This window comes from Girardinichthys multiradiatus, chromosome 15, assembly GCF_021462225.1.
Source record: "Girardinichthys multiradiatus isolate DD_20200921_A chromosome 15, DD_fGirMul_XY1, whole genome shotgun sequence".
NCBI lineage: Eukaryota > Metazoa > Chordata > Actinopteri > Cyprinodontiformes > Goodeidae > Girardinichthys > Girardinichthys multiradiatus.
Window position 1 is genome coordinate 33,404,170 of NC_061808.1, and position 15,777 is coordinate 33,419,946.

The window sequence follows — 15,777 nt, forward strand, 5'->3', positions numbered from 1 at the left end:
GCTTGTCACTCAGAATCAGCTTTATTATAAGAAGCACTGGCAATTAAAGGTTTAACTTGGGAAACATGAAATATAGGATGAATGCGTAAACTGGAAGGCAGACACAGACGTAGAGCTGAGGGACTGATGACAATAGCAGAGTCAATAATGTAAGGGCCAATGAAATGAGGGGACAGTTTTTTGGACATAGCTTTCAGTGGAATGTCTCTTGAGGACAACCAAACCTTTTGGCCAGGACGGTATGTAGGCGCAGGCCGCCGTCTGCGGTCTGTGTATTTCTTGTTCTGGTCTGCCGTACGAAGAAGTGCTCTGGTTGCATCTTTCCAGATCCGTTTACAACGGCATTTGTGGTGCCGAACAGATGCTACACCTATATCCTTTTCATCAGCAGGAAACAGAGGAGGTTGATAGCCCAGGGAAATCTCAAAAGTTGAGAGGCCTGTTGCGGCTGAGATTTGTGAATATTCTAGCATATTCTATCCAGGGAAGAAAAATACACCAGTCCAGACCAGTTGTGGTGACCAGTTATGGCCATGCATCTGACAACGGACTCCATCTGTTGGTTCATGCGTTCAGTCTGTCCATTTGATTGGGAATGATAACCTGAAGTCAGGGAAGCTATGGCTCCAATGGCTAAACAAAACTGTTTCCAAACACACGAGATAAATAGAGGACCACGGTCTGACACAATGTCCTGAGGTATGCCATGGAGGCAAAAAACATGTTGAACCAACAGCTGGGCAGTACAAAAAGCATAAGGAAGTTTCTTTAATGGTACTAAATGGCATGACTTGGAAAAATGATCAACAATAGTGAGAATGACAGTATTTCCCTTAGATATGGGTAAACCTGTGACAAAATCCAGAGTGATGTGAGACCAAGGGCGTTTCGGAGAACTGAGTGGCTGAAGTAGGCCATAGGGAGGTTGGTTGCACAATTTCTGTCTGGCACAAACCGAACAGGCCTGTACGTACTCAGTGACGTCTTTATGAACAGATGGCCACCAAAACCGTCTAGAAATGAGTGCTACAGTTCTGCTAACTCCTGGGTGACCTGAAAATTTGGCGGTGTGAAACCAGCAAATGAGCCTAAACCTAACAGAGGTAGGTACATACTTCTTATTAGGAGGACCCGTGCCAGGGTCCGGTTCGTTTCTTAGGGCATTGTCTACAAGGTTCTCTATCTCCCAAACCAGAGCTCCAAAAGTCCAATGGGACGGCACAATGGGTTCGGTCTCCTTCTCAGTAGAATCTGGTGAATGAAACTGGGAAAGAGCATCCGGCTTGATATTCTTGGAGCCTGGTCTGTAAGAAATGGAGAGATCAAAGCAAAAAAAAAAGAACGACCAACGTCCTGACAGTGGCATACATATTATCTCACACAGCTGCAATCAAAAGGCTGAGAAACCATTACTCTAAGACTAAAGAGGAGAAGAATGGAACAACACTCAGGGGTTCTAATACTTTTGTCAGTTCCTGTAGAGTATCAAAGAGCAAATCAAGCAAGGCACAAAAAATGTCCATTACAATCCACCCTCTTCGATTATAATGATACAAGTTTCATATGTTATCGAACTCCCAAGAAACTTTTTTACTGAATGACAAAGAAGGAAAGTACAAGAAAATTAATTTAAAAATGTGAATTGATTAGTAATAAATGAGCAATAAAAACGAATCAAAAATTGATTATATGAAATGAGTAGTAATAAAAATTTACTAAATAATGTAAAATGAATAATGAAACATTACAAAGCTAAACACTACAACAAATCCAGTATTACTGTCATCCTCTTTGTTGGAAACAATTTGTCATTTTGATGGAAACAAAAACATCTCTTCAATCAACAACCTTTTAAAGAAAGATCGGATAAAATGAATACACAAATAATATAAATAATTCAAACACTAGATAGATAGATAGATAAATTCTCTAAGCACAGAAAGAGAAGCTCTTCATTTGATGTCTTTAAAGTGCGTTATTGTTTAAAGATGGTCTGAAGTACACATATTTATAGAGATAACCATGTCAGGAATGGTATTTGAACCCATGCCTCCTTTCAGAGACCAGAAACCTCTGAAGGGAGCAAGGAATCACACCTTGAGTCTGGCGCCTTCGACCGCTCGGCCATCCTGACACAACATACAGGTCCTTCTCAAAATATTAGCATATTGTGATAAAGTTCATTATTTTCCATAATGTCATGATGAAAATTTAACATTCATATATTTTAGATTCATTGCACACTAACTGAAATATTTCAGGTCTTTTATTGTCTTAATACGGATGATTTTGGCATACAGCTCATGAAAACCCAAAATTCCTATCTCACAAAATTAGCATATTTCATCCGACCAATAAAAGAAAAGTGTTTTTAATACAAAAAACGTCAACCTTCAAATAATCATGTACAGTTATGCACTCAATGCTTTGTCGGGAATCCTTTTGCAGAAATGACTGCTTCAATGCGGCGTGGCATGGAGGCAATCAGCCTGTGGCACTGCTGAGGTCTTATGGAGGCCCAGGATGCTTCGATAGCGGCCTTTAGCTCATCCAGAGTGTTGGGTCTTGAGTCTCTCAACGTTCTCTTCACAATATCCCACAGATTCTCTATGGGGTTCAGGTCAGGAGAGTTGGCAGGCCAATTGAGCACAGTGATACCATGGTCAGTAAACCATTTACCAGTGGTTTTGGCACTGTGAGCAGGTGCCAGGTCGTGCTGAAAAATGAAATCTTCATCTCCATAAAGCTTTTCAGCAGATGGAAGCATGAAGTGCTCCAAAATCTCCTGATAGCTAGCTGCATTGACCCTGCCCTTGATAAAACACAGTGGACCAACACCAGCAGCTGACACGGCACCCCAGACCATCACTGACTGTGGGTACTTGACACAGGACTTCTGGCATTTTGGCATTTCCTTTTCCCCAGTCTTCCTCCAGACTCTGGCACCTTGATTTCCGAATGACATGCAGAATTTGCTTTCATCCGTAAAAAGTACTTTGGACCACTGAGCAACAGTCCAGTGCTGCTTCTCTGTAGCCCAGGTCAGGCGCTTCTGCTGCTGTTTCTGGTTCAAAAGTGGCTTGACCTGGGGAATGCGGCACCTGTAGCCCATTTCCTGCACACGCCTGTGCACGGTGGCTCTGGATGTTTCTACTCCAGACTCAGTCCACTGCTTCCGCAGGTCCCCCAAGGTCTGGAATTGGCACTTCTCCACAATCTTCCTCAGGGTCCGGTCACCTCTTCTCGTTTCTTCCTCAGGGTCCGGTCACCTCTTCTCGTTGTGCAGCGTTTTCTGCCACACTTTTTCCTTCCCACAGACTTCCCACTGAGGTGCCTTGATACAGCACTCTGGGAACAGCCTATTCATTCAGAAATTTCTTTCTGTGTCTTACCCTCTTGCTTGAGGGTGTCAATAGTGGCCTTCTGGACAGCAGTCAGGTCGGCAGTCTTACCCATGATTGGGGTTTTGAGTGATGAACCAGGCTGGGAGTTTTAAAGGCCTCAGGAATCTTTTGCACGTGTTTAGAGTTAACTCGTTGATTCAGATGATTAGGTTCATAGCTCGTTTAGAGACCCTTTTAATGATATGCTAATTTTGTGAGATAGGAATTTTGGGTTTTCATGAGCTGTATGCCAAAATCATCCGTATTAAGACAATAAAAGACCTGAAATATTTCAGTTAGTGTGCAATGAATCTAAAATATATGAATTAAATATGAATGTTAAATTTTCATCATGACATTATGTAAAATAATTAACTTCATCACAATATGCTAATATTTTGAGAAGGACCTGTAGCACAAGCTTAACAAATATGTAGGAACTAGGCCGTTTCATTATACCACATTCGTTTTAACCTGAGTGTTCTCAAGTTTGCAGTACTAAAAAAAAGCCGTTGGTATTCTAATAGAGCAAAGCGCAATGAGTAAATGTAGGCCTCCAAGAATAGTGTTAAAACATACCTGCAAGAGTCTGTCACAGGATAGACTAATTTCCAACAGTTCATGTATTAATGCAGAATTACGTCGTTAGACAAGACAACCACTGAAGTTAAAGCAGATGTCTTAAGAAGTGGTAAACCTACATCAATCAAACATGTTGAGTAAGAGTAAACTGGAACACCCAAAGTGGGGCTCAAACCCACAACCCTGAGATTAAGAGTCTCATGCTCTACCGACTGAGCTAGCCGGGCTTCAAATCAGGAGTCTCAGTGTATACTGATCCAGATGATTTTGCGATAGATAGATAGATAGATAGATAGATAGATAGATAGATAGATAGATAGATAGATAGATAGATAGATAGATAGATAGATAGATAGATAGATAGATAGATAGATAGATAGATTAGTTTAGTTTCTGGAGTACTTTGCCACAGACCATTCATTGCCCTCTCAATTTACGAGAGTTGCCGCTGCAAAATGCAGTCATCCGAGGGCCACGTAGCTATTCCTATTTTTTCAAATGCACTAGCAATTTTCCCGTTACTTTTCCCTGTGGGGTGAACTTCTTTCTGATTACACTAACAATCTTATGAAAATCTACATCCAATGTGTTGTTTGACCCAGTGTCCTCAATTGAACAGTTTTTTTCTTGTAACTGTACTAACCAGAAATGTAAAAGTTTTGAAAAAATAATATCAGACCAAAAACAATCTCAACCATATGTTGCTGTGGACCAGTTTCTTTTCTTAAACTCTTCTTTTGCGTACCATTAGGTGTCTTTAAAATGCCTTATTGGTTAAAGATGATCTGAAGTACACATATTCATAGGGATTACCATGTCAGGAGTGGGATTTGAACCCACACCTCCGTTCAGAGATGTGTTAAATAATTTGAAGGCATTGTCTTAAAACCATTGTGGGACAGAGTTAAGAATCATATAGGGTTCCCAATTAGGTTTGCTGATACAACAGCACACACGACCTCTTTTCAGTGTGTAATGGGCCTTGGTCTGGGTAACAAATGGCAAGAAAAATCTATGAGGTCTTGTCTATTCACAGCCCTTACAGTAGGTGGTGATAATGTACTGCAAGGCAAATTGACACTAATACAGTAGTTTCACAGTAAAGAAGAGGACATGTTACATATGCGAGCATGGATGACATGCAAGTACAACTTACACTATATGAGAACGATTTTCATGAAAACTAAAGGGATGATGACTGAATGCGCAACTCCCTCAGAATCAACACAGAAATTATCATGTTGCCAAGCAATGAACAATGAGCAAGCTGGTGAGGCTATAATGTGACTGCACCACAAAACTGCAGTTTTTAACTGGATATATGTTTTGGTGACAACAGCTGAATAAAAAACATCTTGGGAAACATTTTTACACGTGGAAAGAAAATCTTGGTTTTATTTCTAGGTCTTTTTTTTAATCTTGTGTCAAGCCCAGAAAGGCAAGTGAATTTTTTTTTTTTTTGTGGTCTTATTTTTCTAAGTGTGTATTTTTGTTATACCTCTTATGGCCACAAAAGGGGGGTGCAGCCAGCTGGGTGAAGGTGAGTTCAGAAAGTTATATTTTGTTTAAAAAACCTATATGTTTAGCTGCAAAAGATTGTTTGGGATGTTCTTATTCTAAAAAAACTTGAAAATGTTCTAATGAAGATTTTTTTTTTCTCACTTGCCTTTCAGGGCTTCTGTAGCTAAATGGGTGCACTGCTCTAAAAGAGCTAAAAAAAAAAAATCAGGATAATGAGCACTCCAAGAAATTCTTAAAATTTAATTTAGGCAGAAATGTGAGGACGTGTTTCACTGCGGCCCCCCGCAATTGTAGAACCAAAATTACGCTCTTGATCCCCGCTGACCTTACAGTGGTTCCCTTCCACATTCTCCCACAGAGTTCAGCCAGAACACATCTCTAGGATCATTCCTAGGTTTTAGCATTACTGGGAAACCCATTTTTCGCAGGTCATCTGTAGCTTGTTTTTAGGAAACTGATTCCCTTTTTCTGCCAGTACTTTCTTAATTGGCAGGTATTCTCTTTTATTTTTCATCCAACCTAATGTGTAATCGTGGTTGACGAAAATTTTCCATCGACGATGATCTTTTGCTCTAACCTCTTCTTTGGTGTTGCAGCTGAGGAAAAGCAGTGTCCGCAGGTTCAGGTCCGAGTGCTTTGTGTTCATGTTCGATGCCAAGGTCAGACAATCCGAGGCTCTCGCCCAGCTCCTTTTTAACAGGCTCTTAACAAACAGGCCCATTGAAGTACCTTCTGCTCCTCACCTGATTCCATAGATATGTATGTTATTAGCCCAGAAATGACCCTCAAGTTCTGTAATCTTTGCTTGTAATTTCAGCTGACTATTTTTTTCCCTCCGTCTCCTGTCTGGTGGAATAGCCCTCTTTAACTCAGTGGATTGATACTTCCAGGCCTGATAAATAGTTTTGACCTAAAAGCAGCAGCTTATCACCAAAATAACATGTTTATCTAGAAACATATCTAGCACTGAGTAGTGGGTCTCACCAGTACTCTCAGTTTTAATCTTTGTACTTAACTAATAAAGTTTGCTATAATTTGTGTCATCTTTATACACATACAGGGGTTGGACAATGAAACTGAAACACTTGGTTTTGGACCACAATAATTTATTAGTATGATGTAGGGCCTCCTTTTGCGGCCAATACAGCGTCAATTCGTCTTGGGAATGACATATACAAGTCCTGCACAGTGGTCAGAGGGATTTTAAGCCATTCTTCTTGCAGGATAGTGGCCAGGTCACTACATGATACTAGTGGAGGAAAACGTTTCCTGACTCGCTCCTCCAAAACACCCCAAAGTGGCTCAATAATATTTAGATCTGGTGACTGTGCAGGCCATGGGAGATGTTCAACTTCACTTTCATGTTCATCAAGCCAATCTTTCACCAGTCTTGCTGTGTGTAATGGTGCACTGTCATCCGGATACATGGCACCGCCTTCAGGATACAATGTTTGAACCATTGGATGCACATGGTCCTCAAGAATGGTTCGGTAGTCCTTGGCAGTGACGTGCCCATCTAGCACAAGTATTGGGCCAAGGGAATGCCATGATATAGCTGCCCAACCATCACTCTGGGCATGCAACATTCTGGGTGGTACGCTTCTTTGGGGCTTCTCCACACCGTAACTCTCCCGGATGTGGGGAAAACAGTAAAGGTGGACTCATCAGAGAACAATACATGTTTCACATTGTCCACAGCCCAAGATTTATGCTGCTTACACCATTGAAACTGACGTTTGGCATTGGCATGAGTGACCAAAGGTTTGGCTATAGCAGCCCGGTCGTGTATATTGACCCTGTGGAGCTCCCGACGGACAGTTCTGGTGGAAACAGGAGAGTTGAGGTGCACATTTAATTCTGCCTTGATTTGGGCAGCCGTGGTTTTATGTTTTTTGGATACAATCCGGGTTAGCACCCGAACATCCCTTTCAGACAGCTTCCTCTTGCGTCCACAGTTAATCCTGTTGGATGTGGTTCGTCCTTCTTGGTGGTATGCTGACATTACCATGGATACCTTGGCTCTTGATACATCACAAAGACTTGCTGTCTTGGTCACAGATGCGCCAGCAAGACGTGCACCAACAATTTGTCCTCTTTTGAACTCTGGTATGTCACCCAAAATGTTGTATGCATTTCAATATTTTGAGCAAAACTGTGCTCTTACCCTGCTAATTGAACCTTCACACTCTGCTCTTACTGGTGCAATGTGCAATCAATGAAGACTGGCTACCAGGCTGGTCCAATTGAGCCATGAAACCTCCCACACTAAAATGACAGGTGTTTCAGTTTCATTGTCCAACCCCTGTAGCTATGACAGTATTACACACAGTTTCAAAATATAAAATCCTTAGTCAATTGATTACACAAAAAGGATTGCACAGATGTGCCATACAAAAATGTTTACTTTTTTATTAAATCCACTAAATGCCCTATAGGAAATACCTCTCAGTTTTTGAATAGAAAATAATAGGAAACCCAGTCAGAAAACCATTTTAGGCTAAACGTATCATGCCAAATGTTTATTGACGATAAGTCACTTTTTTTTGTCTTTTGTGAAAACACAAGAGGAGAATGGATTCATTCAGATTTTTAGCTGGGAACTCACATGTTGTAAATATTGCAGGATCCCATACAGGGGATTTTGATACCAACATTCTGTGAAAAATATTTGACCCTGATTACACTGGATGGCTAAACAAGATATGTTACTGTTTAGTTAAGAGACCATGACCCAAGCTGAGATCACAGGATACAAGTCCTTTATGCCTTCCTTGATGTAGCAGTTGATTTTAGAACAAAGGACAATGTCGTACTTGTTTGTGAGTCTGTTGCAATAAATGAGACAATTACTTCAGGCAGCTCTACCCTGACAAACAACCTCTTTGCTTATAGACTGTATTTAGTTCCTGAAATGGGATACAAGGGGGAGTGAGTTCAACATCCTCACTCACTGTATTTAGGGATACCCTAATCTTCTCTAACAACCCAAATATTTATGCATAGGTAGGTCCTGAAAACTGTGAATGCCAAGAAGGTGGCAGGCCCTGACAAAATCCTAGGCAAGGTTTTTAAAGACAGCACTCAGCTTTCTTCAGTCTTCACAGACGGCCAAAAGGGCAAGTCCGCCAGTTTTGATGGGGCACCCGGCGGACTGAAAACCACCCTTGCCCTCCCGCTTCACTTTACCAGCTACGTTGCTGTTAGATTGACATACTATTCTTTTGTCTGCTTTATTAGATTCTGGTTGTGAGCTAGACCTGATAGATCAGGAGTTTGTCAGAAAACAACGCATTAAGACCGAGGTTTTGCCTATCCCACGCCGGGTTCTGGCTTTGGATGGCCAGACTCTCCATTGTATTACACACAGAACTGAACCTGTAGAATTAGTGTTATCAGGGAATCACAGAAAACGCATTACATTATTTGTTTTTCCTATTTCTCAAGCCTCGTTAGTCCTGGGTTTCCCATGGCTACAGAAACCACAATCCTCACCTGAATTGGACTGAATAAAGAGTCGAATCCTGGTCACCCCGGTGTTTATCTACTTGCTTACAATCAGCTGTTACTCCTAGATCTTCTGAGGAGAGGATGGAGGACAACATTTCAGACCTCACCCAGGTGCCGCATGAATACCATGACCGTAGCCCCGTTTTCAGTAAGACACAGGCCCTTTCTCTACCACATCACTGCCCCTATGATTGCGCAATCGATCTTCTGCCAGGCGCCCCGGTTATATAAGATCTCCCGGCTCGAGAGGGGGGCAATGGAGAAATATATTGGAGAATCACTCGCAGCCGGCATCATTCGGCCATCCACGTCCCCGCTCGGTGCGGGTTTTTTCTTTGTCGGTAAAAAGGATGGCTCCCTACGCCCCTGCATCGACTATAGGGGGCTTAACGCCATTACAGTTAAAAATAGGTCTCTCAGCGGCTTTTGAGCCTGTTCATGAGGCTACTATCTTTACCAAGCTCGACCTTAGAAATGCATATCATTTAGTTAGGATCCGCCGGGGGGATGAGTGGAAGACGGCGTTCAAGACACCTCTCGGGCACTTTGAATATTTGGTGATGCCATTTGGATTGTGCAACGCACCTGCAGTTTTTCAGACTCTTGTAAATGACGTCTTAAGAGATTTTTTGGATGTATTTATTTTTGTATATCTGGACGACATCTTGATTTTTTCCAGAACTGTTGAAGAGCACCGCCATCATGTACGCTTGGTCCTGCAGCGCCTCCTGGAAAACCAACTATTCGTTAAGGTGGAGAAGTGCCACTTCCACCAAACTTCCATCAGCTTTTTAGGTTTTATCCTTGAGGGTGGGCAGGTTCGCGCTGATCCGCACAAGGTGAAGGCTGTGGACAACTGGGGAGGTGAGTCTTTCAGTTTGAATTTTTGTCAAAACTCTATTTTTTTCAGGTCCAGAAAAATTTACTCTCAAATTTTCAAATCCACATCATCCTCCAAGTCCTCCTGTTAGATGATGTCAAGATTTGCAGTTTAAGCATTGTACAAGTTGAGAAATGCCGTATGCATTTTTTGTAAAATAGAGCCTCGGGCTTAAGAGGCTAAAAATAATCTATGAGGCACATCAAATCAGCTATCTCACCTACTGAAGATCAGCATCAGTATACATAAAGGGCAAACAGATTTGCAGAGTTTGCTATAGACACACCCCTTCATACAGTAACGGCCAATTTGGAGCAAAAGGGGGCATATGTCAATATGCTGTTTATGGATTATGGCTCTGCTTTTAACACAGTTCTTCTCAGCAGGCTGGCTGGGAAACTGCGGGACATTAGACTCAACAACCAACTGTTTCTCAATAAATGCATGCAGACTGTGAGACTCAGCTAGCATTTTAGTACTGGACTGACAGTGCTTAGCCCTAGGCTCTGATCCCTATATACATACAACTGCAGACCTGTCCACCTCACAAAATACAATCCTAAAATTTGGAGATGACAGAACGGTGGACAGTCTTTTACCAAACAGAGATAAGACAGCTAACGGAGATGAGTTCTGCAAATTGACTGTTAGTGTACAGCAAACAATCTGTCATTAAATTTTAAAAAGACAAAGAAGCTCCTTATTGACATCACACATAAAAATGAGGAGCATAGGTAAAGAAAGGTGGAGAAGGTCTTCACCTATCTTGTATTCCACATTTGCAAAGACCTCAAGTGGACCATAAATGCCACTGCTCTGGTGAAAAGGTCTAACAGGGATTGTTCTTAGGATTCTAAGGAAGACACCTGTCTCTGCTAAACTGATAGAGTCCTTTTGCATTCTAACCTACTGTGCAACAGCTTGGTATAGGCACTGTTGAGTGGTTGATGCAGCAGAGAAATTTATTGGCCTTCCTCTACCCCACTGGAAGACATCTACAGGGCTCACTTTTGCAGCAGAGCCTTTTGGGTTATAAAATGCCCCCTCTCTACGATTTGTCTTCACTACTGCCTTCTGCTAAAAGCTACAGGCCCCAGAAATGCTGCACCTCCAGACTGAGGAACAGTTTTATCCAAAGCGATTCAAGAACTGAACTCTCATCTTCCATTCCCATTCCCTATTATAACAATTCTAACCGTTTTTAAGACTTTCTTAACAGTTGAATTAAATGTTACATCTTGCACTTATGTGCTTAATTAATACCTGTACTCAAATTATATTTTTTTCTCTATTGTTTTTTATTTGGATGTGTGTATTTGCATGCAAGTATACATATCATGGTCTAGATCAATCCATGACGGGACACCAACATTGTGTAGATATTCGCCATTGCCTGGTCCACACAATGTCGGGGCCTGGTGTGGTGGTGGAGCTCAGATTGCAGACAGTTGCGGTGAGTAAGGTTGTAATTAATAAAAACTCACAAGGTGTGAAACAGAATGAGATGTTTGAGAAGTAATAAACTGAGTTTAGGTTAGATGATTTAGGGTTGCGTGTGTGTGTGTGGGCAAGAGAGAAGACTACAGTACTTCATTTCCTCATATGCATGTTAACCATGCATATGAGGTTGTTCAGTTGTTGAAAGTGGAGCCTCCAAAATCCTAATGCCATCAATCTGCAAAAGTGTTTTCTGTTTAAAATGTATGTTGCTTTAGTTCAGTTGATACAGACATTTTATATCCTCGGTCCTATGAGCTGATTGGCACTTTCAGCTCTTCTTCCATCACTTGCATACAACCTTTTCACTTACATGCACTTAACATGATCATATCTGTTCAGTTGTCTTTAAAGTTTGGTTTTATCAATAAGTTATGGCAATTAATAAGTACAAAATGGTCACAATTACATTTAATTGTATGCAGAATTGTTGTCTGAGTGCCAAGAGCCCAACAGATTTACTCTCACAGATGGAGCATTATGGCTAATGCTATAATGCAACTGCAGGTCAATATAAAATATCACAACACCTGAATCGAAAACATCTGTGGTTGTATGTGTGAGGTCGCCTGTGTATATAAGGTTTCTCCATAAAAATATGCAATAGCGGGTGTGAGGAGCTACAGACCTGCCCCCTAGGACCCGAGACAGACACAGAGGAGATCCAAGCCACATAGCCCCCCCCACCTTAAGGAATGGCAGAGGAGAGCCCCAGGGGAACCACCCAGCAGCCACAGTGCAGAAGCCCCAGGGAGCTGCAGTGACAAAGACCATCTGGGCCAGAGCAGATCCACCCAAGGACCCATAGACCCGAGACCCTCCAGGCACATCAACGCCAGCAGAGGCCCTGAAAAGCCAGGGACCCCAGGCCCAGCCAAGCAGCCACCGGGAGTGAGCCGGCCCACACCAAAGACCTAACCTGACGCATAGGCATAAAAACACTCACACACCCAACGCACAGACACACAACGAAGGATCGCACTCCCCAAACATGCTCTATCCTCCCAGGTCCAGCTACCGATACTCCAGAGGGGCAACCAGGACCTGGACCCAGGAGGTGGTCCCCTTCATTCCGGAGTGGAGACAGTCAGACTGCCTTAGTACTGTCTGAACCCGGACAACCCAGGCCCAAACCTCAACCCCCATCGACCCCTGCCCCATCCAGAGAGGGGACCACGTACAAAAGAGTTCAAACAACCCTGCCAACCAGAGCCGTCCCAGGATCAAAAAGTCAATCCCAACTCCCCAAAGAATTCCAATCTCAAACCCATGGTCCTCCCATCCCCTATGAACTCCAACATGGATTTCCCCACAGGGCCACCCCCAACCAGGACACAGATATCGAACACATGCCCCCGAACATAAATGCACCACCCTCCAGCCAGCCCGCAGCCCCGACAGCACCCCCCACCCAAGACATGACAGCCAGCGAAGCAGCACACCACCAAGACCGCCCAACCAGCCCAACCACAGGGAGACTGCCTTTCCATGAGAGAAGAACAAAAATGTATAAATAAATAAATTAATGAGGTAAACATGCACCCGCGCCAGCTGGCTACAAACCCGGGGTGACCAACAGTCCCAAGCCGAGCACAACCCGCCAGCCACCCCAGTTCAGGTACAACACAAATGCACACAAAATTTAGGAATGCACAAGACAAGATGTAGCCACGTATTTCTGATTCACACACTATTTGGGCCATCTTGCTAAGGATGTGGAATGTGATTAGACTACCCAGCATTTATTGGAGCTCCGACATCACAGCTGAGATGATAACACACCCTGCAGCTCTGTGCTTTTATCCTCCGCTTGGCCCAACAAAAGTATCTCTTCACAAAAGATTTAGTTACAACTTTCTCAGCAACCCGTTAAAGAAGTGCTTGACAAAGCTTTCAAAATCTGGCTGTCTGAGTACCCAGCAGATTTTAATCAGTCATCCTGATCAAAGACTTGGATTATAGCAATTTGTAAGACAGATGTGCGGAATCCGACTAAGGATTCCCCAAGGAGATGACCCTACCTCCTTGTGTTTTCTTTTTCAGTTGACTGACTGTGGTTCATAATAGTTTCTTCTATCCAGGTTCTGTTGAATGTTGGTGTTTTTACTGTGTTTTGAAAGTTAATTTATGTTTTGAAATGGTTAGAATGGACTGTACAGTAAAGGAAAAACCCAGGTCACAAAAAGAGAAATACTGTGTGGTTACCAAAATTGTTAACTCGGATTAAAGTAAGTAGGCAACATAGTCGGGTGACCGACTACCACAACTACAGAAAACATTTGGACCTCTGTTGTAAAAGTAAATTGTAAAGGTTTCTATACCAAATATTAAGTTATATGTTTCTATTGTATCCAGTACTACGTTTAAAAATTCCAAATTTTTAATTTAAATACTATAAATGTGATTTTCTGGATTTTTTTATTTTGTCTCTCACAGTTAGTGTTCCTACCATGAAAAATAGTGTTCCTACTTTTCCCCTTTCTAGTCTTTGTAAGGGGAAAAAGTTGCCAAACTGGCGGTGTATCAAATACTTATTTTACCCAATGTATTTTCCAAGCCAGTTCTCTTTGCATACTTCCCTAGTTATGTTGCACCTGCATTTCCACCCTCACCTTCAATACAATTTAGAGCAGAGGTTGCACTACACTTTTTTGTTGTCATTTTGACTGACAGGGTTAAAAAAAAATCCTGTCATAATCTATTTTTCCCTTATTTTTTAAAATGATAATAAAACAACAATAGCACAAATTTTTATTTATTTTTATGAATATTCAGTCTGAACAAGCTGAACAGAGAATCCACACCATCCGGATGTGACTGACTGTGGTCCCAGTTAAGTATAAACAATGAAATTAAATGATTGCATTTCAAATATGAACATGTCACCTGCTGTGGCCTGAATGTACAGCCTTACAACTTCCTCCTGGTCCACATGGACCTGAATCGTGCACCCAAATGTCTCGAGTAGCATTGCTCCAGATGCTTTTGTCATGAGGTTTAGGACTTTTGCCTTGGACAAACGACTTGTCTTGGCTGTTTTGATGTTGTTATGGGGGCTGAATTCAAGCTCTGCTGCCACACTAGAGACTGGAATAACAAAGGCCACTTCGGCCCAAATTTTGAAATTCCTCAAGAAGTACAGTCTGCACTGTTCCTTCTTCTAGATGGCTTCACAGTTGCATCCCCACTCCAGTCTGTTGTCCAGGTAAACACCAAAGTATTTATACTCCTCCACCACCTCCATCTTTTCTCCCAAAGCTCGTAGCACTGTTGCCTTGCAGCAAGAAGGTTCTGGGTTTGACGTGGGCCTGGGGTCTTTCTGCATGGAGCTTGCATGTTCTCCACATGCAAGAGTGGGTTCTCTCCAGGTACTCTGGCTTCCTCCCACAGTCCAAAAACATAACTGTTAGGTTTATTGGTCTCTCTAAGGTTCCCTTAGGTATGAATGAGTGTGTGCGTGGTTGATTGTCTTGTGTGTCGCTGTGTTGCCGTGCGATATACTGGCAAACCCGTCCAGGGTGTATCCTGCCGCTCATCCATATACTGCTGGAGGTAGGCAGCAGCTCCCATGCACCCATGCATGGAAGAAGCAGGTATAGAAAATGTATGATTGTAGGATTGTATGCACTCAGATTCATCCTTTTTTTTTTGTTTAATAACACTTATTACCTGTTTGTGCTTTACAAATACAGTTATAAACACATAAAAATCCACCCTCACCAGCCACTTCCTTAGTTACACTTTGCTAGTAATGGGTTAGATTACCTTTTGCCTTCAACTTGATTTCATTCTGTGGCATAGATACAATAAAGTGTTGGAAACATTCCTCACATCTCTGATGAGAATCTCTCTTTCCAGCCCATCCCAGTGTTGTATTAGATTGAGATCTGGTGACTATGGAGGCCAATGTAGTACAATGAGCTCATTGTAATGCTCAGAAAGCCACTTTGAGATGACTTGACCCTAGGTGCATTTTCCTGCTGGTAGTAGTTATAAGGAAATTGTTACACTGTGGTCATAATGGAATGGATATGGTTAGCAAAAATACTCAGGTAGGCTGCAGCATATAAAGGATGCTTAGTTGGTTAAAAGGGGCCCAGAGTGTTTTGATAAAATATATCCCCCGAATCAATATACTACAGCAATGAGCCTGAATTATTGGTCGAAGGCAGGATGGATCTACGCTTATGTGTATTTTTTGAAAATTCTGACCCTGCTATCTTCATGTTGCAACTAAAATTAAGCCTAATAGGACCAGGCAACTGTTTTCTAATTGTTATTGTCATTTTTGTGAGCTGGTGAAAATTGAAGCTTCAGTATCCTGTGGGTATCCTGATACTTTGGTTGTAATGAGTGCTAGTCATCTTCGCCACATCTAGATGCCTAAATGCATTGTGTTGCTTCTTT

The 15,777-nt window shown here is 42.2% G+C and overlaps 2 non-coding genes across 2 annotated transcripts; both read right to left on the reverse strand.

The window, feature by feature from the left end:
* Positions 1 to 2,023: 2,023 nt before the first annotated feature.
* trnal-caa lies at positions 2,024 to 2,134 on the reverse strand. The gene is made up of 2 exons: positions 2,097 to 2,134; positions 2,024 to 2,069 (listed from the first exon to the last, which is right to left on the reverse strand). It is a non-coding gene; the product is annotated as a tRNA-Leu (tRNA).
* Positions 2,135 to 4,119: 1,985 nt separating this feature from the next.
* Positions 4,120 to 4,192, reverse strand: trnak-cuu. Its single transcript has one exon. It is a non-coding gene; the product is annotated as a tRNA-Lys (tRNA).
* Between the last annotated feature and the right edge of the window lie 11,585 nt (positions 4,193 to 15,777).